This window comes from Nannospalax galili, unplaced genomic scaffold (assembly GCF_000622305.1).
Source record: "Nannospalax galili isolate Female #2095 unplaced genomic scaffold, S.galili_v1.0 scaffold1144, whole genome shotgun sequence".
Lineage (NCBI taxonomy): Eukaryota > Metazoa > Chordata > Mammalia > Rodentia > Spalacidae > Nannospalax > Nannospalax galili.
This window is the reverse complement of record NW_008351634.1, coordinates 876466-899007: the sequence shown is the minus strand read 5'-3', so window position 1 is coordinate 899007 and position 22542 is coordinate 876466.

Below are 22542 nucleotides of genomic sequence, written 5' to 3'. Positions count from 1 at the left end.
AAATGCTTCTTCTAAGTATGTGGTTATTAAATAAATAATTAAAAATATTTTCTAGAGGAATACTTTATTTTTTAAATATATTGTTGTACTACTTCACGTGGTAATAACATACAACAATTTATCATGCAGTTCAGAATAATTAGAAAAGTACGCACATTCCCAGCACAAGAATCCGACAAATGTAGGAGGAGTTGGAAATGCTGGTCACCTGACTGGATCATTATGTATTTATAAATGCATTGTATTATGCTGAACTCCATAAATATAAAAAAGTTCTATGTTGATTAAAAAATACTATTTCAAAAGCAAAAAAATAATTAATTAATTAATTAATTAGTTAATTTTGGTGTTTTTGAGACAAGGTCTCCCTTTAGCCCCAGCTGGCCTGGAACTCACTATGTAGACCAGGCTGGCCTCGAACTCACAGATATACACCTGCCTCTGCCTCCCGAGTGCTGGGACTAAAGGCTTGCACCACCAAGCCCGGCCCGTATTTTTTCTTTTAAAGAAAATGTCTCACTCCGTAGTCCCTTCTGGCCTGAACTCACTATATAGCTCAAGGTGTCCTAGAACTTGAGATCTTCCTGACTTAGCCTTCTGAGTGCTCAGATTACAAGTGTGCACACCACACCTGGCTCCCAGAGTTTTAAGTAGATATAAGACCACACTCTGTATTACTGATGTAACAAAGAGACTTCCACATTTGAAAGGTTTTCCAGTAAACATTCATTTCTCACATATGTATATATAAGCCAAAAGTAGGTGTTCCAATGCAGGAGGTGGAGGAAATCGGGGTACAGTTTTACTTTAAAAGTCAAAGGTCAGGCCAGTGAGATGGCTCAGTGGGTACAGATGCTTGCTGCCAAGTCTGAAGACTTGAGTTCAATCCCTGGTACCTACATTGTGGAAGGAGAGAAGAGGCTCCTACAAATTGTCCTCTAATTTCCTTGTGACCCATGGTAAATGGTTGTGTAAGCACACACACAGAATAAAAAATATAATTACATTTTTAAAAAAATCAAAGGCCAGTACTGAAGAAAGTTCTGCCATCTTCCATCTTTGGCTTCCAAAGTGATCTTGATGTCAACATTCATATGAGTATAGAAATGAACAAAGGACAAGGACTTGGTTAAGTTTTAGCATCACACACTGAACATATTCATATCCCCACAGTATATCTGCACCTAGGGATGGGAACATAGCCCTGAAGTTTGATGGTCAGTCACTCACCTGTATGTTCTTCCTTCTTCCCCATCTCTAAGTGTTTCACCATCTGTTTCCCCATGTCTCAGTTATCTGTCCTGTAAAATGGGTAATGATAGTGCTCTTCAGAGAGGCTGTTTCAAAAATTGATGTCTTTGTCTGCTTGAGAAGCAGTAACAAAATACCATAGGCTGATCTCTTATAGACAACAGTAATTTATTTCTCACAGTTCTGGAGGCTGGAGAGGCCAAGATCAGGCTTGGTGTCTGATTTCTGGTTCAGTAATTGTGTCTTCTTGCTGTGCCTTCACAAGGTAAGGGGCCAAAAGGGCTCCTTTGAGCATGATTTAACTACCTCTTAAGGGCCCCACATCCCAACACCATCACAGTGATGAATTTGAGGTGGGGACACTAATGTTTAAAGCATAGAAATTGATACAGTATATGTAAGTCAATTTGTATTCTCTTTCTTGCATTCATTTGTTTATTGTGTGTGTGTACATGCATGTGTGTGTGTAGCACACATGTGCTGTGGTGTGCAGGTCAGAGGATAACTTGCAGGAGTCAGTTCTCTGCTTCTACTATGTGGGTCCAAGGGATTGAACTCAGGGTATCAGACTTGATGGCAGGTGCCTCCATTTATGGAGCCATTCTGCTGGCCCATTCAGGATGTTCTTGATTTATAGCTGCTACTCAATAGTTAATTAACTATTGATTATCAATAATTATAGGATTTCATCAGTCATACCAAACTAGAAACTTTTCCCTCACCACCACCTTGTAACTAGTCAGCGAGTCCTACTCTCTAATTTAAGAGCACATGCATAGTCATATCTTTTAAGCGATATAGATGTTTTATACAGGAAATCATAACAGGAATTTGGATTACTTTTAGAAAAACCCAAGCTGAATTTAAAAAAAAACCCAACAAGATACTCTCTCAGAGGGATCCAGTGTGTTCATTTGACTTCAACTGCCATCTTGAAAATGGATTATAATATATATTATATAATATATAACAAGTCATAAACTTTGTAGTTCTCAATTGGAAAGATCTTGAAAAGCCATCCTGTCCCCTCACTCTAAAACTGAGGCAAAGCTATAGAGCTAGAGTCTAAATCTTTCCGTTTCAGTCAGACATTCCATTATCCACAGCTACCTTCCTACATATGAATCCTCTTGATTCTCATTCCTGTGATTACTTCCTAGTTTAATTTCACAGAAAGATAAATCAAGAAAAACTGAACAACTCCTCTCTCTCATCTGAATAGTATTTGGCTGGTGTCTGTTAAAGGAAAAAAGGTAGTTATATGACTGTCCTTTAATCTCCCATGATTACTAAAACCTATTGTGATTGGAGAGTACTAGCTCTTAATTTTAACTCTGATCCCCAAGCCCAGGGTAACCCAGTGTCTGTTTCTTTTCTGAACAGCAGGTGGAGATGTGCACAAAGTCTAGAAGGTTGTTTTCTCTAGTCAGAAACCGTCTGGGAGAACTGTTCTGATCTGTTCTTCTAAACATTCTCTTAATTTCATAGACATCCTCAACTTCCTCCTCCCAGGTTTGAGTACTCCTGAGTAATGTGTGCTATGTGCAACAGGCAGAAACAATACTGTCTGTAAGTGTACAGTTTATGGTGACACGGGGCATGGAGCTGACTTTCTTTGCTGGATTCCCAGCTGGGGTATATATCAAGATTTTCTACACTAGACTTGGCTACACGATCAAGTTGTGACCAATGACACATTAAAAAAAGGAAAGAAAAGTGATATGTGCAATTTTTAGATTTGGCTTTAACAAAAACCTCAACTCCCATTTACTTTCCCTTCTATAAGCTGGATGTCAGTGGCTAGAAAAGTCTTGGAAGTCATGGGCTGAAGGAGAAAATCAATTTTTATATTCTCTAAACAAAAAGCTGAGTGATTTAAAAAAAATACACACACAGTGCATGTGGGGTGATGCACAAGTAGGAGCTGGCACTGCAGGATACAGAGAGGTGTGACAATGATCTGCCCAATAGCTTCTACCACGAGCCCTTTGGCACTCACCTGTGTCCACACAATCATTGCCCAGGACAAAGTGACTATTGAAGTTATAATTGTAATAAGTTAATGCTAATAATTTGGCTATTTTATTTTGGCTCCTTGGGTAACTAATCCAAGCACATGTGCTTTTTTTTCCCCTGGGGGGTGGGGGGCGGTTACAGCTATAAAGTTTTGGATATAGAAAATGTTATTGTTTTTAAAATTATTTATTTTTATATTTTAGGTGTGTAAGTATTTTGCCTGCATGCATATAAGTGTGCAATGCCCATAGAGGCCAGAGGAGGGTGTCAGATTCCCTGGAACTGGAGTTATGCATGGTTGTTAGCCCTATGTGGGTGCTGGGAATTGAACCTGGGTCCTCTGCAAGAGCAGCCAGTACTTTTAATCACTGAGCTATCGCTCCAGCTCCAGAAAATGTTATTCTTACTACCTTGCTATTTGGGGTAGATTGTAAGATACAATTTTTTCATGAGATTTCAAAGATTATTATTTCAATAGCATATGGTTGTCATAAGTCTGTTGAGAGGGAAAACTACTGCATAAAATAATGCAATAAGTATTTTATATCAGTTAAAAAAATAAATAAAAGGAACTTAGGAGCCCTGGATGCCCTTACAGAGGACCCAGTTTCAGCTCCCAGCACCCACATGACTTCTAACAACCATCCATAACTCCAGCTTCAGGGGATCCGACACCCTCTTCTAGCCTCTGTGGGAACTGCACAAAATGGACATTGATGTATTTAACATACATGAAGGCAAAACACTCAAACACATTAAAAAAAAAAAAAACCTCCCCCAAGCTGTGACTCTATTTGTGCTGTTTTCAGATGGCTCATGTTAGAGGAAGAAAATGAGTTTGATTTCCTCCCTTACCCCCACCCTGAGCAATGGAAATTGAACCCAGGGCCTCCAACTTGCTATGTGAGTCCTCTACCACAAAGCTGGATCTCCAGCCCTGAGTTATATTATCCTTTTGAGGATTGAGGAAAGAGCCTTTGCTCCTAGCCCCATCTTATATTTGGAAGACCAGGGGTTCTCAAAATTGGGTACAGAGGTTTGCTGGGGAGGCAGGAAGAAAACATTCAGCTTCTGTGTGTGTGTGGGGGGGGTTAATTTCTGGTTAAGAACCCTTAACTACTTCCTGCCCTTTCCTTCTCTTCCCAATTTACCCCTTCTTTTTTTTCTTTCTTGAGGCAGTGTCTCACTGGCTTCAAACTCATAAGCCTTCTGTTGAGATTTCAGGCATGGGCAACTGTGCCCAGAATGTTTCAACAAAATTTTAAGTGCACAATACAGTAGTTAACTATCGGCACAATGTCATATACCAGATCTCTTTGTGCCTGTTTTAAAATCTAAGCTGCATTTTATACATTATTAGTACATATAACAAATCATACATAAACACACAGTCCTAAGGGTGTAACTCAGTGGTACAATGTGTGCATGAGGCCCTGGGTTCCATGTTTAGGATCAACACTCACACATACACAAAACAGCAGCAAAAAGACAAGGACACATAGGAAGGCACAATCCAATCAGAAAATCAATCAACAAAAATTTGGAGAATATACTTTCCTAGCAGTCTGCACCTCTAGGCTCCCCTTGAAGTTCCATGAAAGAACTTTTCTATCCTTACTCTTTTTAAAAAATATTTATTATTTATTACTTTATTATTTTATTTTATTTATGTGTATGAGTGTATTGCTGCATGTGAGTGCACCCATGTCGTGCAGTGCTGCAGAGGTCAGAAGAGGGCTTCGGATTCCCCTGGAACTGGAGTTAACCACAGTTTGTAGCCGCCATGTGGGTACTGGGAATCGAACCCAGGTCCTCTGCAAGAGCAGTCAGTGCTCTTAAGCACTGAGCCATCTCTCTAGCCCCAAGAACTTTCCTATCCTCTCTCTTAAGTGAGCAGCTCCATATATATCTTCTGTAGGAGGCACCCAGGGACATGAGTTCACTCTCACGATCCACTGCACAGCACAAATAATTGGTTCTGTACCGTTTTGCTTTCGCTTGTCTACGCAGAACTGTTTATCCCTTTACCACTGAGAACTGACCCTCCTGGCTTCCATCATTCTTCTGCTACCCAACTTGCCCTGTCCCTTCCCCTCTAGGTCTGGGTTGCTGATCCAGCATCCCTTTGGCTCATTCTTTCTAGCAGTCTGCACCTTCCTTTCACCTGTGTCTTGTCTCATAAAACATTCTGCAAAAATTCATCTGACAAATCAATGTCTCCTCCCACCCTGATTTTGAAGGAAGAATAATACAGCAACAGTGTAGCTGCTATGGAGAGTTCTAGGTGCCCTGCACTTTCTGGTATAACTTCCAATGTGCATGACCTTGAAAGATGAGTGCAAGCTTAGAGGCAAAGATAATTGAGACTGAGAGGTGAAGTGAAATATCCGGCCTGGGAATTACACCAAATCGCCCACCAGTCACCAGTGCTTGGTCTTTCTGTTCTCTCCAGCTCTATTTTCTAAAGATCCATTTAATTATTTTATTTATTAATTTTTTTAATGTGGATGAGTATATTGCCTGCGTGTGTGTAAGTGCAATACCCTCGGAGGTCAGAAGAGGGTGTCAGATTCCCCTGAAACTGGAGCTTCAGACAGTTGTTAGCCTCCATGTGGGTGCTGGGAATCAAACCCAGGTTCTCTGCAAGAGCAACCAGTCCTCTTAACTGCTGAGCCATCTCTCCAGCCCTCATTTTATTATTTATGTGTACGTGTGTGTATCTGTGTGAATGTATGTGCACATATATGTGCAGGTGTCCACAGAGGCTAGAAGAGGACATTGACTTCCCTACAGATGGAGTTAAAGACAGTTGTGGTTGTGAGCCACCTCATATGGGTACTGAGATCTGAACTCTGACCATCCTCAACAGCAGCAAGTGTTCTTTACTGCTGAGTCATCTCTCTCTGGACCCCCTAGGTTTTTTGGGGGAGTGGGGAGCAGTGTATTGTGTAGCTCAGGTTGACCTTGCACTCACTGTGTAGACAAGGATGACCTTAAACTCCTGATCCTCCTATCTTTCCATCCCCAGTGAGGGATTATAGGCATGCACAACACATCTGGTTTATGTGGTGCTGGGGATGGAACTTAGAGCTTCATGTATGCTAGGCAAGCACTCTGTCAACTGAGCTATATCCCTAGCCCCCAGCTACCTAGCTTTTGATGCCGCACAGGACACAGGGTTCAAAAGGAGTCAGTATTAGCTATGTTAAAGCCAAAGCATCACTGGAAAGCCTTTGCTGGGTGAGAAGTGATCCCTCTTCCCCACAGCAAACCAGTTAATATGTGGGATACAACCAAAATAATTGATTAGAGTAAGAGAGTTGGAAATACCTAAGGTTCATTTAGGGTAGAATCAGAATAATAACTAGAAGAAACCCTAACAATTTGCAGTGGTGTCCAACCTTCTCCCAATGCCATATGATGTTATCGTCTAGAAATGTGCCATACTATATTCATAGCTATCTGGGGATGCATGTGGCCTGTGGGCCACAGGTTGGACATATTGGAATCTGATTCTAGTGTGTTGCAGATCCATTGGTTACTATGGTCACCAGTCTCAAAGCCCAGCCATGAGCCCTGCTTTGAATCCTCCTAAAGATGTGGCCTATTTAAGCATTTAGGCACCAGTGCTCTGCCCCCACAGCTTGATTTCCTGTAATCTGACAGCTTCACAGACTAAGAGGGAGATGGCCTGCCTTCCCTCTGCATTCACATGTGTGGTGCATATGTGTTGGGGATGCATACAATGTCCCTGTACATAAGACATCCACCAGCAGATACATTAACAGACTAGAGAAAGGAACCATGCATATCTGCCTCCACAGCCAAGACAAAGGGTGTGTCCTGTATGTCCATCCTTCAGGGTTACAGATGCTTCTCCAAGGAATCCCCAAGACAGATTACTGGTTCAGAAAGTGCTCAGGAGTGACATTTGCATCCCCTGCTTCTCTCCATTCAGTCCCCTTCATAGATGAGCAAGGAGAGAAAACATGATTTCTTTCTCTCAGGGAATCAATCATAGATGCTCAGAGGCACACTGGGAAATAAACTGCAGCCAGCTGTTCTTCACACCTGGGGTAGCTCCTAATCACCACTTAAGGCATCTGCCTCTAGGCAGATGGTCTGCATGTTGGCATGGATTTCCAGGTGCTTCTGAAACAGCGTTCTCTTTGACCTGTGGTGCTAAGAGCTCCTTCTGGTCACATATCAGCTGCTAAATTCCCTCTTCAGCCGTAAGTAGACCATCTGATTTCCCCTGCTTTTGTTTTTCCACAAAACGGTCTAAAAAACATTTCCCAAGACATCTCAATTGTTATTTATTTATTTTTTTTTAAAGCTAGTGTTGATTCTTTATCTCATTTCTTCCAGCTGTTCTCATTTGCAGGCTTCGGCTTGGGGAGGTTTGTAAATATTCATTAGTTTTCTAGATTTACAGGTGAGGACAGAGGTTTCCAAAGAGGAGCCTTTGGCTCCATCAATTCCATTTCTTTGAATAGGAGAAAAGAGTTAATATACAGGGAGATATGCTTCAAAGTTCCTGTATTCCATGGAGATAAAGGGCCCTTGTAGGCTCTCTCTATAACAGGTACCAAGTGATTTGTGTGAGTGTTAAGTTCCAATCAATAATGGAGAGTCTAATTTCATTTGCATACTAACCAAAATGTGAGGGATGAGTGCATAGACAATTGACTAACTTCTAAATCACAGTCTTGCTGGTGAATAAGGGAAAGGAAAAGAGATGGCATGTGCGTGTGTGTGTGTGTGCGCGTGTGTGTATTTACATGTCTGGCTGAACATGTCAGGGATGCACATGCACATGTGTGGAGTCCACAGGTGTTATTCCTTAAATATCATCTGCCTTGGTTTTTGAAAGAGGGTCTCTTCATTGACCTGAGCTTGCCCATTAGTCTAAACTGGCTGGCCATCCAGACCCTGGGATCCAATACCAACTTGGGGAGGAAAGGGTTTATTTAGCTTACATATCCAGGGTCACAGTTCATCAGGGAGCCCAAGGTAGGAACTCAGGGCAGGAACCTGGAGGCAGGAGCTGGATCACAGGACATGGAGGAACGCTGCTTACTGACTTGCTCCCCTGGCCCCTGCTCAGCCTGCTTTCTTATGCAACACAGTCCCACCTGCCCAGAGGTGGCACCACCCATAGTGGGCTGGGCCCTCCCACATCACTCAATAATCAAGAAGTTGCCCCACGGACATGGCCACAGGCCAGTCCAATGAAAGAAATTCTTCAATTGAGGCTCCCTCAACCCAGATATGTCAAGTTGACACTAAGGCTATCCAGCACAACTGACCCCTTGTCAACTTGACACACAAACACATCACTATTAAACCATAACCTTTCTAATTCTTGTCCCCAAGATATGTTAACATTAATATCATAACCTAAGACAGTACAACCTTAAAAACCCCATAGTCCTTAAAAAATCCAAACACTTAAAAGTCCATGGTCTCTTTTAAAAGTCTCTTAACTGTGGGTGGTCTTCTGTAAAATCCAAAACAAGTGCTGTCTTATTTCAAAGGGAAGAAATCGGGCACACCTAAGCAAAACCAAAGTCCAGCAAAGTAGCTCGAGGCTGGACATCTGGGATTCACTCACAATATTCTGGGCTCCATAGGGTTCTGGCAGCTCCACTTCTCTGACTCTGCCATCCACAGCACACACAGCTCATCTCGCAGACCCAGGCCAGCTCCATTCCATGCCTATTGTGGTCCTTGGTGGTCGTCCCATGGTCCCGGCATCTCCAAAAAGCTGGGGTCTCCACTGAAACTGAGGCTGCACCTTCACCAATGGCCTCTTCTTGCCTCTGGGGTGCAAAGCCTCAGATTCTGTCCATGACCCCGTCAATCCTGGGGTCTTCACTGCAATTGAAGCTGCACTTTCACCTATGGCCTTTCCTGGCCTCTCAGTGCCAACCCTCAGCTCCTCTCTGTGACCCCTTCATGCTTTCAACACCAGAACCATGCAGGAGAATCTTACACATTACCAAGTCCTGCTTCCAGCTTGAGATAGAGGCTTGGGTCCCCTCTGTGTGCTGACTCTGAGGAAATACCTCCCAGAAGATTTCACCATAGTGATGCTGGTCTCTTGTTACTTACAGTTGATTTTCCAGCCCTAGCTAACCAGCATCAATTGTCCAAGTAAAGCAAAAGTTTTACTTCAGTTTCTGGTGTCTTCTTAATCACAGCTGATTCTTCAGCCCCAGCCAACCAGAACCCACAGATTCTCAATTCAACATTTCATACAAACAGCCCTGATAGCCTCTGCTTCCCTTTGAAGCTTCACAAGCTAGGCCTCCATCATCCACAACTCTTTGAACATAACTGTTCCAAGCTCCACAGCAACAAACTCTAAGCACACAATGGCTTTTCCAGCCCAAAGCTCCAAAAACCTTCACAATCCTCCAACGTCAGGTCTGTCACAGCAGTATCCCACTTCTGGTACCAATTTCTGTACTAGTTTGTTTCTCTATCACTGTGACAAAACACTCTGACCAATACCAACTTGGGGAGGAAAGGGTTTATTTAGCTTACATATCCAGGGTCACAGTTCATCAGGGAGCCCAAGGTAGGAACTCAGGGCAGGAACCTGGAGGCAAGAGCTGGAGCACAGGCCATGGAGGAATGCTGCTTACCTGCTTGCTCCCCTGGGCCCTGCTCAGCCTGCTTTCTTATGCAACACAGGCCCACCCATAGTGGGCTGGGCCCTCCCACATCACTCAATAATCAAGAAGGTGCCCCACAGACATCGCCATAGGCCAGTCCAATGAAGGCAATTCTCCAATTGAGGCTCCCTCAACCCAGGTGTGTCAAGTTGACACTAAAGCTATCCAGCACACCATGACTAGATTTTTTTCACATATGCTCTGGGCATCCAATTCAGTTCCGCATGATTGCACAGCAAGCACATTACCCACTGAGCCATCTTCCTAGCCTAAAAGGGATTTTTGGATATCTTCAGAGGATTAGAGAGATCACAGGATGCTTAAGCTGTCCTAAATCATATACCAAGTCAGAAGACTTGACTCTCATTCCCACATAATAAACAACTTAGGAGGTCTTCCTCCCGAACTGTGACACTTGAAATTTGTATGCTCAACTTCATTATTATGTGGCCAACTCTTTGAGTTTTGCAATGAAAAATGGAAAATTCAAACCAGATGATTAAAAAAAATTCAATGTGGTGCTGGGTATAATGAAAGACAGGCATGTACTCTCAGATGCAATCTCTCGCTCTCTCTCACACACACACAGAGCCCCTCTGTATACATACTTCACTCATACATATTTGAATTTTCATTTTGTATTTAATTATAATACCCACTTGGCTGGTTCTATACTGTCAAATGGCAAGGAAACTTATAAGGATAGCCAGGGAAACACCATATTGATCATGCACTTGACACTTGACTGTAACACTTAGGAAGCATTTTTTTTTTTCGTCTTGTTGAGACAGGGTCTCCCTGTAGCCCCAGATGTCCTGGAACTCACTATGTAGACCAGGCTGGCCTCGAACTCACAAAGATCCACCTGCCTCTGCCTCCCAAGTGCTGAGATTAAAGGCGTGTGCTACCACGCCTGGCTAGGAAGCATTTTTAAGTTCACGGTTGTTCAGGAACCTTCCTGGTATATTAGCACTTCTGACAAGAAACAGACAATGTCAGTGAGAAAGCAGGAACAGAAGGGAGTGCTCTCTGAGAATGTAACAGTCTGTGGATGGAATATCAAGGACACAAAACCAATCAAGTCTTAGCCCCAATGACTAGCCCTATGCCAGACATGAGACATCCGGCTGGAAGCTTCACTTCAGATTAGCCATGTCTTCTTCAAATGGAACTAGGTATTCTGTGGGGAAGATGGAGGAAGGGGTCTACTTAATTTGACACTTTACATTAAACAAGGCTTAGTATTTCTTTAGTATCTATTTTTATTTTATGTGTATGAGTATTTTGCCTACATGTATGTAAGTGCACTTGTGTCATGCAATGCCCACAGAGGCCAGAAGTAGGTGTTGGGTATCTTGGAAGTGGAGTTATGAATGGCTGTTAGGTGCCATGTGGGTACTGGGAACCAAACCCAGGCCCTCTGCAAGAGCAACAAATGCTCTTAACCACTGAGCCATCTCTCTAGTTCCATCATTTATCTTAAATGTACAGATTTATTGTGGATCTCCAAGGGGAGGGAACATAATATAGTGCATTTTCTAGCTCTCTTGGCTCCCAGAGTCCCTAGCACTGGGACTCTGACATTTCAAAGGGCACTATGATTTGCACATCCAGATCTGGAGACCCTATTTGGAGATGTCAAAGAAACTCCAGTTGTTCAGCCCCTCACTCTACTGAGACTCAGCTTCCAGTTTGTGTACCTAGATCCTTAGGAATACAAGGAGACTTTCTGAAGGTGTGCAGGTTCAGGGATTAGTTTCCTAATTTTAGATCCATAGCTTCCATGTACATTCCTTCCTAAAATAGTTCTGCCCAGCATTGGATAGCAGGAAACTGTTCCGCAGAATGGAGGCTCTCGTTTCTGATCCCTGCCTCTTTGATTAACCACATCATAGACACAAGATGTGCCCATCACCATCCCTCATCTTACTAGCAAGCATTGCCTCAGAGGAATAGATCTTTGGAGGCAAGACCAAAATAAATTTTCTTTTGGCAGGGGAAATAAATGATCTGTTGATGGAATAATAAATCTTTTTTTGCAACTCAAGAGATTCCTAATTCTTCACATTCATGAAAATTGAAAAAAGACCTAATTGAGCTGGTAGAGAATTCAGTCATTAAATAGTTTTAATGTAATGTACTGAAGAACTGACTAGTTTGGTAAAAAGTCAGGATGAAAGTTTTTCCTCCAATAAGTCTACTTTTTATGTTTAGTAATTATTTATAAAATTACATATTTATGTTGTCTTGATAAATTACCTGTTACTTCATGATAATTTGGTCCACATATATCTCTTTGCTACCTTGAACCCCAAAGGCCATGGGAAAATTAAAAAAATTAATTTCCACTTATATTCATAAAATGTATCCTATTAAGATAAAATTATAACAAGAAGTGAGATGGAAATATGAGTTTAAAGATCAAGTTAATGGAGTAATTTTTAGCCTACTAAAGATAGACTTATATAAGGTTGGAGAGATGATTCAATGGTTAAGAGCAGTGACTGCTCTTGTAGAACACACAGGCTCAGTTCCCAGCACCCACTGGTGGCTAATAACCATCTGTAACTCCAGTTCCAGGGGATGTGAACCCTCTTCTGGCCTCTGCTGATATTGCTACATGAGGTGCACTTACATGCATGCAGGCAAAGCACTCATACACATAAAATAACAATAAATAAATTTTAAAGAGACAAGCTTATGCATGAAATTTATTTATTTTATATTTATTATTATTATTTTTAAATCTTTTTGAGACAGGGTCTGTAGCCCCAGCTGACCTGGAACACACTATGAAGACCAGGCTGGCCTTAATCTTACAGAGATCCTCCTGCCAAGTGCTGGGATTAAAAGTGTGGGCTACCATGCCTGGATCTATATTTATTATTTATTTATTTATTCTTTCTTTCTTTCTTTCTTTCTTTCTTTCTTTCTTTCTTTCTTTCTTTCTTTCTTTCTTTCTTTCTTTATTATTTTTTTAGTCTTTTTGAGACAGGGTCTCCCTGTAGCCCCAGCTGTCCTGGAACTCACTATGTAGACCAGGCGGGCCTTGAACTCATAGAGATCCACCTGCCTCTGCCTCCCAAGTGCTGGGACTAAAGGCCGTGCGCCACCACACCCAGCTATATTTATTATTTTTATTTTATGTGTATGAGTGTACTGCTTGCATGTATGTAAGTGCACCTGTGCTGTTTAATGCCTGCAGAGGTCAGAAGAGGGTGTCTAATCCTGGAACTGGAGTTATAGAAAGTTGTTAGCTGCCATATGGGTGCTGGGAATTGGACCTGGGTCCTCTGCAAGAGCAGCCGTCTCTCTAGCCCCATGCATGCATAGTTAAGTGAATTCTGTTCAATATAAAATTTCTATGGCATTCAGACACCAGAGGAGATATTTATCAGTTTCTTTAGTAATTTACTTATCTATTTTGTTTATTTGTTTGCTTTCTGAGGCAGGGTCTCCCTATGGCCCCAGTTGGCCTGGAAGAACTCTTGTTATAGACCAGGCTGGCCTTGATCTCACAGAGATCCACTTGCCTCTGCCTCCAGAGTGCTAGAATTAAAGGCGTGCACCACCACATCCAGTTGAGAGTTTTATTTTTAAATGTTGAGTGTTTCCAATTCATCAAGAGTTATCTCCTTGGTAACTACATGAAGTCAGGAAGAAATATTTTAGTCATTAAAAAGAGAGTATGCAAAGCCATAAAATTTTCAAGAGTTGTTTTCAGAGGTAACCAAACAAGAAGGTGAAGGTCTCTGCCTTTATTAGCATAGAAGAATAAAAAAGTAAAGAAATCAAAGAAATCGGCTGGTGTGGTGGTACATGCCATTAATACCAGCCTGTTCTACATAGCAAGTTTCAGGCTAGCTGCAGCTTACAGGGAGACCCTGTCCCAAAAAAAGATTTAAAAAAAGGTAAAGAAATAAAAAGGTAAAGGTTCAGAGATGACAACACTGACCTAAATTAGACGTTGAGCTGTTCTTACATCGTTTTCATATTTGGTAATCAATCTTTTTGACTGGGTCTTGATTTGAATGTGTCCCCCAAAAAGCATGTGTTGGAAACTTTAGCCCCATGAAGCAATATTTGTAGGTAGGTCTTAAAGAGAAATGATCAGGCTGCCAAGTGCCCTATCCTCTTGAAAAGTTCAACTCCCTCTCAACTCTCACCCATTCTTTTTGCCCTTGTGCGACAGGATGATTTAGCAAGCAAGCCACTACTGGAACACTAGCCCCTTGCCTTGAGGCTTCCCAGTCTCTAGAGCTATGAACCAACACATTTGTATTCCTTATAAGTTACTTATCCTCAGGCATTTTGCTATACTAGCACATAATTGATTAGGACAGACTACTTTATGGAAACTGTCCTGAGGACAAGGTCTTCCACTCCATATTTTCTGACTCATTCTTGAACTTCAGTCTTAGAAAGCTTCAGTAGAAAGTTTTAAGTAAGTCTTAGCTCTCAAGCCCTAGTCTATGCACCACCACCTCAGCAATTAGCAATGACTTATAAATTGTTGTTTTCAAAGCATTTCTCTCTGTATATTACTAGATATATTCCTCACCATAATCTGCTGTGATAGATGAAAAGAAAATGGAGCTCGGGGGCTGGAGAGATGGCTCAGCGGTTAAGAACACTGGTTGTTCCTGCAGAAGATCTGGGTTAGAATCCCAGCACCCACATGGCAGCCAACAACTGTCTGTAACTCCAGTCCAGGGTATCCGACAGCCTCTTCTGTCCTCCTCAGGCATTGCATGACACGGGTGCACTTAACCTACACGCAGGCAATACACACGTAAACATAACATAAAAATAATAAATAAAATATTTTAAAAATGGAGCTCAGAGGACTTAGGTGATTTCCTGCAATTACATAGTAAGAAATGGTAGAGTTAATATTCAGATATACATCACTAGTGTTCAAACTCTGTTTTCCTGCAATTATATAGTAAGAAATAGCAGAGTTAATATTCAGATATACATCACTGGTGTTCAAACTCTGTTTTATCCAGAACATCTCTTTACTTCCAAAGAAACCTACTATAGCCCAATAGCAAAGGAAACCAACTGGTATCTCCTAGCCTTGGTGGCCCACCAGCTTCTGAAGATGGTGGCCTATGCTCCTTAGTCTCTTTGTCTGATGGTCAGGCCATTCTCTGCAATCCTCTATCAAGGTTCTCTGTCAGACGCTTGAAAGAAATAAATACAAAGTTTCTTAATGTGGAACAAAATATGGTGTGGAGCCATATCTTGACAAGAGAAGTATAAATAGTGACATAAAATGCACAGGACTTTGCTGTGAGTGGTGTTTTAGTCTGTGTAGTTAAACCAGAATTAATGATTCTGACATCTGAACTTGGTCAGATGTCAGAATCATTCATTATTAGTTTTTAAAGTTAGCAATTAATTAAAGACAAAGCCTTTATGTTGGGGCTGGGGAGATGTCTTAGTGGGTAAGAGTGCTTGCTGCATAAATATGAGGACTTGAGTTCAGATCCCACCACCTAAATAAAAGCTGGGCTTGGCCATGCATGCCTGTAACCCTATCACTGAGGAATGGAAACAGGTGGACCCCTGAAGCTCATTGGCCACTCATCCTAATGGATTTGGTGAGTTTCAGATTCAGTCAGAGACCCTGTCTCAAGGAAATAAGGAAGGAAGACCTAATGTCTTCCTCTGACACAGGTACACACACACACACATATACACACACAGAGAGAGACTCATGCATGTTAGGCAAGTCCTCTATCACCCCAGCCTAAGACAAAGACTTTTTGAAAAATAATATAGGTACTAATTGTATTTCAACTAACTTTAATGGATACAAATGAACAGGTATTTATGACTAAGTTGATTATGTTTTATGTGTTATTTTGAAAATATTTTGAGGGTCTGGAGAGATGACTCAGTAGTTAAGAGCATTGGCTGTTCTTGAAGAGAACTCATGTTTGGGTCCTAGCACCTACATGATGGCTAACAACTGTCCATAACTCCAGTTCCAAGGGATCTGATGACTTCTTCTGGCCTCTGTGGGCATTGTACACACATGGTGCACTTACATACATGTAGGAAAAGTACTCATGCACATAAAACAAGTAAATAAATTAATTAATTAAAAATATTTTGAGTTTTGTTTTAAAGGCCAGTAGATATACACATTAGAAAAATAGTCTTTGGGGCTTGGAGTTTTTCATTCCTTGGTATATTGAGACTGGGCTCTTGAGAACATTAAAAAAATCAACTAGAATTTCCAAAAAAGTCTCTAGGTTTTATAAAAATAAATATATAGATAAGAGTCATAATAAGTTTCATACACTTAATGCATACAAGAAATAATTTATGAAGGAAAGAACAGCAGCAGTATATACAGTACACGTTTCCCCTCAGAGCCACTTAAAGTTTGGTTTTGGAGATAGCCAGGAGCTTAGTGACTTGGGACTTATCTCACATGCTCTCATTAGTTGGCTCTGGTTATTCACTTCCAAGCATAACTCATATTGCTGGACAGTCAGCCACTGCTTATGGCTACGACCCACTTTCATGGGCTAGAGTCTATGTTAGCACAAGTAGAAAGTGTTTTAAGTACAGATGATCCTTGGGTTATGATGAGGCAGTATCATCCGTGGAAAATGTCATAAGTCAAAGATGCATTTACTACACCAACCTGTCTTAGTTTCTATTTTGTTGCTGTAATAAAATACCCTGACAAAATTTATTTTGGTTTACTTATTTTAGAACTCCAGAGGGATATCATCCATCATGGTAGGGGAGACAGGGCAGCCACACTGCATCCCTATTCAGGGAACAGAGTGAAGAGAAAGTAGGATTAGGTTATCAAATCTCAGGGCCCATGCCCAGTGACTCAGTTCCTCCAGCAATTCCTCACCCCCTAAAGGTTCTACAATGTTCCCCCAAATCTCACCAGCTGGGGACCAAGTATTCAAACACATGAACCTATGAGGGACATTTCACATTAAATCTTAACACAATCTACCAAACAGTATGGTTTAACAACACAGCACACTGGATAATATCAGCTAATAGCTCTTATGCTTATGTGGAAACTGGACCTGTGGCTCACTGCTGCCACCTAATAGGACAGGAGAGTATTGTAATGCATACCTCTAGCCTGGGAAAAGATCAAAATTCCCAAATCCAAGTTACTGAATACATAGCCTACCACTGTGAAGTTATGACATGGTAAACTGTATAGTAAGTTGGGGACTGTCTGTACTGAATTCTACGTGACATTGAAAAACAAATCCAGGTTGAAATAGAGGTGAACAGTGGGAAACCAAGTAGTATTTGGGCATCTGGAAAAACTGGCATATGGTTCATTGCATCCCATTTCTCTCTGTTTGCCTGTGGTTTGGAAATGTCCCCATAATGCCTCACCCATGGGCCAGACAACCTGAGCTTGGAATTTCATCTCTTTGTGTTTGGATTTGTAGACATTGGTATCTGCAGACTGACAAGCTGGAGCTGTTTCAGGGCCTTCTCCAATATCGATGATCACCTGGGCCACTGGCATGTCAGGCAGCAAAAAGCTTTTCTGTGCATGACAAACAGCTACCTATCAGCAGTCCATCTGCCACAGTTATCTTGACAATTGAAACCTACTTGTCCAGCATTTCCCAATACTGGGGGGAGAGGGAACAAGGGTCCTACAACGTTCAGTTGACGTGGTGTCGATTGGGGACATAGATCCAGGGAGGGAAACTTGCTTGCCTGAAGCCATAATGAAAATAGAGGATGAAGTCAGAATTTTACTTGGAAGTCTCCTGACTATAATCTCCTTCCTATTTCTGTCCATCTGGAAAACTAGAACTATTAACTATGTGTAGCCAATCTTTGTAAAATGCTTTGAAGTTCTAGATAAGAGACATTAAATAACTATCGCAAATTATTTATATTTATTGATAGTACAAGGCACTCTCTCTGTCTCTCTCTCTATATATATTTTATATATATAATCAGTTAATTTAAATTTTAATCCACCGAAAAGCGCTTTTTTCTTTTTAAAAAACATTTTTTTTGGGATAAAATCACTTCATTTTAATTAACTCACAAATAAAACATAGCACAACTGGTTTAAGAAGGCCAAACACTTTTCCAACCCCAAATTCCACACATCTCAGTGAACTTCTGTCCGGTGAGCACACTCTTCCACGGCCGTTCTGGAGCAATGGAGCTGTTAATAATCAGGTTTACTTGGGGTTCGGACTACCACTAAAATAAAGTTTGTCGTCAGAGAAGATTTTCCAGTTCTTCATTTTGAATTTCTTGATTAGAGAATCCCTCCATTTGCAAGTCTGCACTTCTTCAGCACCTCATTGAAATCCTCACAAAGCTTGATGGCGCTCTGCTTCTCCAGAAACTGTCTGACCTCAAGAAAACCAAAGGCCGCCAGACTGTTGCTCCAGAAGCTGCGGTCCCTGATGTCAGGCTTTGTAGGCTCAGCATTACCACCTCCACTGAAGCTTCCAGTGATGGTGTGCCCCAGTGGGTGCCCCACTGTAGAGCCCATTTTTATTATTGTATTGTATTGTATTGTATTGTATTGTATTGTATTGTATTGTATTGTATTGTATTGTATTGCATTGCATCGCATTGCCTTGCATTGTATGTGTAGGAGTGTATTGCCCGCATGTATGTAAGTGCACCCCTGTCTTGCAATGCCTATGGAGGTCAGAAGGGAGCATTGGATTCACTGGAACTGGAGTTACAGATGATTGTTAGTTGCCTGGGAACTGAACGGGGTCCTCTGCAACAGCAGTAGGTGCTCTTAATCACTGAGCCATCTCTCCAGCCCCCAGTCTTTTCTGGTTTTGAAACAATGTCTCACTCTGTAGCCTAGGCTGGCTTAGAACTCAGGACTCATGGCAATCCTCCTGTTTCAGCCTTCCAAGTGCTAGGATTATAGGTGTAAGCAACCACGTCAAGTTTAGGACTTCCTTTCTTCCCTTCCTTCTTTCCTTTCCTTCCCTCCCTCCCTCCCTCTCTTTCTTTCTCTTATTAGACAGGTCTCATGTATCCTAGGCTGGCCTTGAACTTGCTCTGTAGCTGAGGATGTCTTTGAATTTCTAATACTCCTGTGTCTACCTCCTGAGTGCTGAGATTACAGATATACTCTATTATGCAATGTTGGGAATAGAACCCAGGGCTTGATGCATGCTAGGCAAACACTCTACCAAAGGAGCTACATTCCTAGCCCTGGAAGTATATTTTTTTAAATACTTTAAAATACAGCTTTGCCCCCAGCTGGAAACTTCCTAAAAACTTCTGAGTATTGGTCTGAGTATGGATATCTTTTTGTGCACCAAGCAGACCAAAGCCAGGGTTCCTGCTTCTGAACTGAATGAAGCACGTACTTGCTGGCATTGAGCAGCTGTCCCATTTAATACTTCACCAAGTATCCGTTCTTGGTGTTTCTCTTAAAATTTTTTTTGACATGTTTATTTTTATTTTAATGTGTATGAGTGTTTGGCTTATATGTATGTAAATGCACCATATGCATGAAGTGCCTACAGAGGCCAGAAGAGGGCTTCGGATCCCCTGAAACTGGAGTTGTTAGCTGCTTTGTGGGTGCTGGGAACAGAACCTGGGTCCTTTTAAAGAGCAGTCAGTGCTCTTAACTGGGGAGTCATCTCTCTAGCCCCTTGGAGTTTTATTCCTAACTACTCTAGAAACTCCTTTCTGTTTAGGGGCTTCTGGACTGAAGTGGGACTCTGGATCTTCAAAAGTAGCCCAGATGTGGTATTGTATGACTTGATCCCAGTGTTTGGGGCAGTGGAGAGAAGGCAAGAGGATCATGAGTTTGAGGCCAGCCTGGGCTACAAAGGGGGACCTTCAACAAAATCAAAGGGAGGGAAGGGAAAGGATGGGAATCCAAAGTGCAGTGGGAATTAAAGGACTTGCCTTGAGCAGGTGTGCATGATGTGGCCAACATAGATAGATGCCACTGGGTCGGTTGGTTGGTGTAGACAGAGATCCCTGCCAGCTGCGGTGTCTCCCTCCCCAAGTGCTGGTAGTGCCAGCAAAACGCTGCCTGCCAAGTGCTCTGAGCTCCCTGGAACAAGGTCCTGCATAAACATCATCCGCATTACTGCATCTAATCTGCAGATCCTGGCTTTCTGTAAACACAAAGAATGGGGTTGGGGAGAAGGAAGCCAGCCCCTGGGAGCACCCCTGGCTGCTTCTTGCTTAGAGAAATACTAAGCAGTTAGACCTCAACAAGTCCAAAGTATCTGTCGGTGATAGGAGACTCCTCTTTTGGGATGCAAATGCTGTTTTGATTTTTTTTTTCCTTAAACAATCAACTTTTGTTCCTCCCTAGCAGAGCTCTTTTGCAGGCCTGACCTCTCCTTTGATAAGTTTGGGAGAGACACTCTTGCTTACGAATCTGAGCCTTTATTCTTACGCTGCGGATCTAAGGGAGGACCAGGGGAGTGCAGGCAGACTATCCACTCTGCAGTTTCACAGTGGAGGCTGCATAGAGCCTCAGGAGGTCAAAGGATGCTGCTGGGAAAATCTTAGCTGGCCAAGGCATTGGCTTAAGGAAGAACTTTGCCAGCAAATGCAGTATGACGAGTTCTTCAAGATTAATAGACCCAGAGCTGGCTATGGTGGCACACATCTGTAACCTCAGCACTTGGGAGACTGAGGTAGGACGATCATAAGTTTGAGGCCAGCCTGGGCTGTATCGTGAGCTCTAAGCTAGCCTGAGCTACAGAGTGAGATCTTCTTTCCCCCAAACAAACCAGAACAAGCAACAACAAAGAAACCTCAACATCATTAAACAATAAACAGACGTAGTTTCTTTATCAGATGCCTTGGAAAGTAAAAAGGAAGCCGGAAAGGAATGTTCTAGTAATTCTAGGGCGAAAGAAATGTAAAGGAGATGTAATGTTTCAGATAAACCCATGGCAAAATGGTAGTTTAGGTATTTAGAAACTTCCATGAAGGATCAGGTATCAAATTGTTAATTTTGTTGGTGTGTTGATGGCAATGTGGTTATATAATGAGGTAGTCCCTTCTTTTGAGATGCCCGATGAAGTATTTAGTGGTAAATTAATTTGAGACCTTGGTTTTGCTTTAAAATATTTAAAATATTCCAGCTTAAAAATGTGAATGTAGATGAAATAATCATGGAAAAATGTTGGCGACTATTAAACCTGGATAATTGTTCTCTTAGGGTTTGTTGTATTCCATATTTGGGAATTCTGGACATTTTTATTTAAAAAGGGATGACAACTATATATTTTAATTTTAAAGAATGAGAAATAATTTGTGACAAATGTACTCAGAGCACATAAGATCTTTGATTTTTGTCTAACTTAGAGAAAGCAGGTTTTTTTTGTTTTTTTTTTCCTGAGTTGTCTGATTTAATCTCTGGAAAGGGGTTTCTACTTGCAGAGTTTGGCATGTTTTATCTGAAGTTTAAAATAGGTATACTTTGTGGATTTTTAAAAGGTCTTGGAAGAATCGCTAAGTTCAGTGATATCAACAATTTAAAAGAGATGGGCAAGATTTACAATAGCTCAGGGCTGCAGAGATGGGCCAGCGTGTAAAAGTAGAAGGACCCAAGGTTGAACCCCTGCACTCATGCAAAAAGCTGGGCGTGGCTGCTCCTGCCTGCAGCCCCAGCACTCGGGCACAGAGACAGGCAGATCCTGAGAGCTGCAGACTAGCCAGTTCTTCTGAGATGGTGAGCTTCCAGTTCATCAAGAGACTTTGTCTCAACGGAATTAAACAGAGAAAGGTAAAGGAAGATACTTGATGTCCTCCTCTGGCCTCTGCATACATGTGCATGTGTATACACACCTGTTCGGTCATATGCATGCACCACACATGCACAGAAATCACACATATACACAATACAACATACAACGTACAAATTTATATGTCTTACTACCAAACAATATTTCTTCCATGTCCTGTGTTTCTTATTTTGTACTGTGAACAGCACTTTTTTGTGCTATTAGACACTCCAGCTCCTCTTTCCTTAGATGAAAAGGTTTTATTTGTTGGTCTGTCTATCTTCAAGTGCTTTTTTGTTCCCAAGACAGGGTCTCATTACATAATCCAGTCTTGCCCTAAACTTGTGATTGTTTTGCCTCAGCCTCCTGAGTCCTAGGATTATAGGCAAGTACCACTATGTCTGGCTTGTCCAACTTCTCTCTAACTTTCTCTTTACTAGGCTATATTGTGCAAAATAGTACATTATAACATTTTCAAAACGTGTTTATAAGGCACATGGATCATGATTACAGCCCTCTCGATCACCACACTCACCACTTCCTGCTGGTCTCCTTATTCCCTACCAGGCTCTCTTTACTTTCATGTCTTTTTATTTTGTTTTTAGATTCCATGTATGACAAAGACATGCAACATTTGTCTTTTGGAGTCTGACTTATTTTGCTTAACATGAAGCTCTTCAGTTTACCTATTTTCCCCAAAACAAGCAACATTGCTTTGTTCTTCTTAATGGATGAGCAGGTCATTTTTCTGCCACGTGTTTCCAAGTGGTACCAGTTCTAGGATTCTTTAGGTCAAGAAATCATGCATTGTGTGTGAATGATACTCATAAGATCTGAAT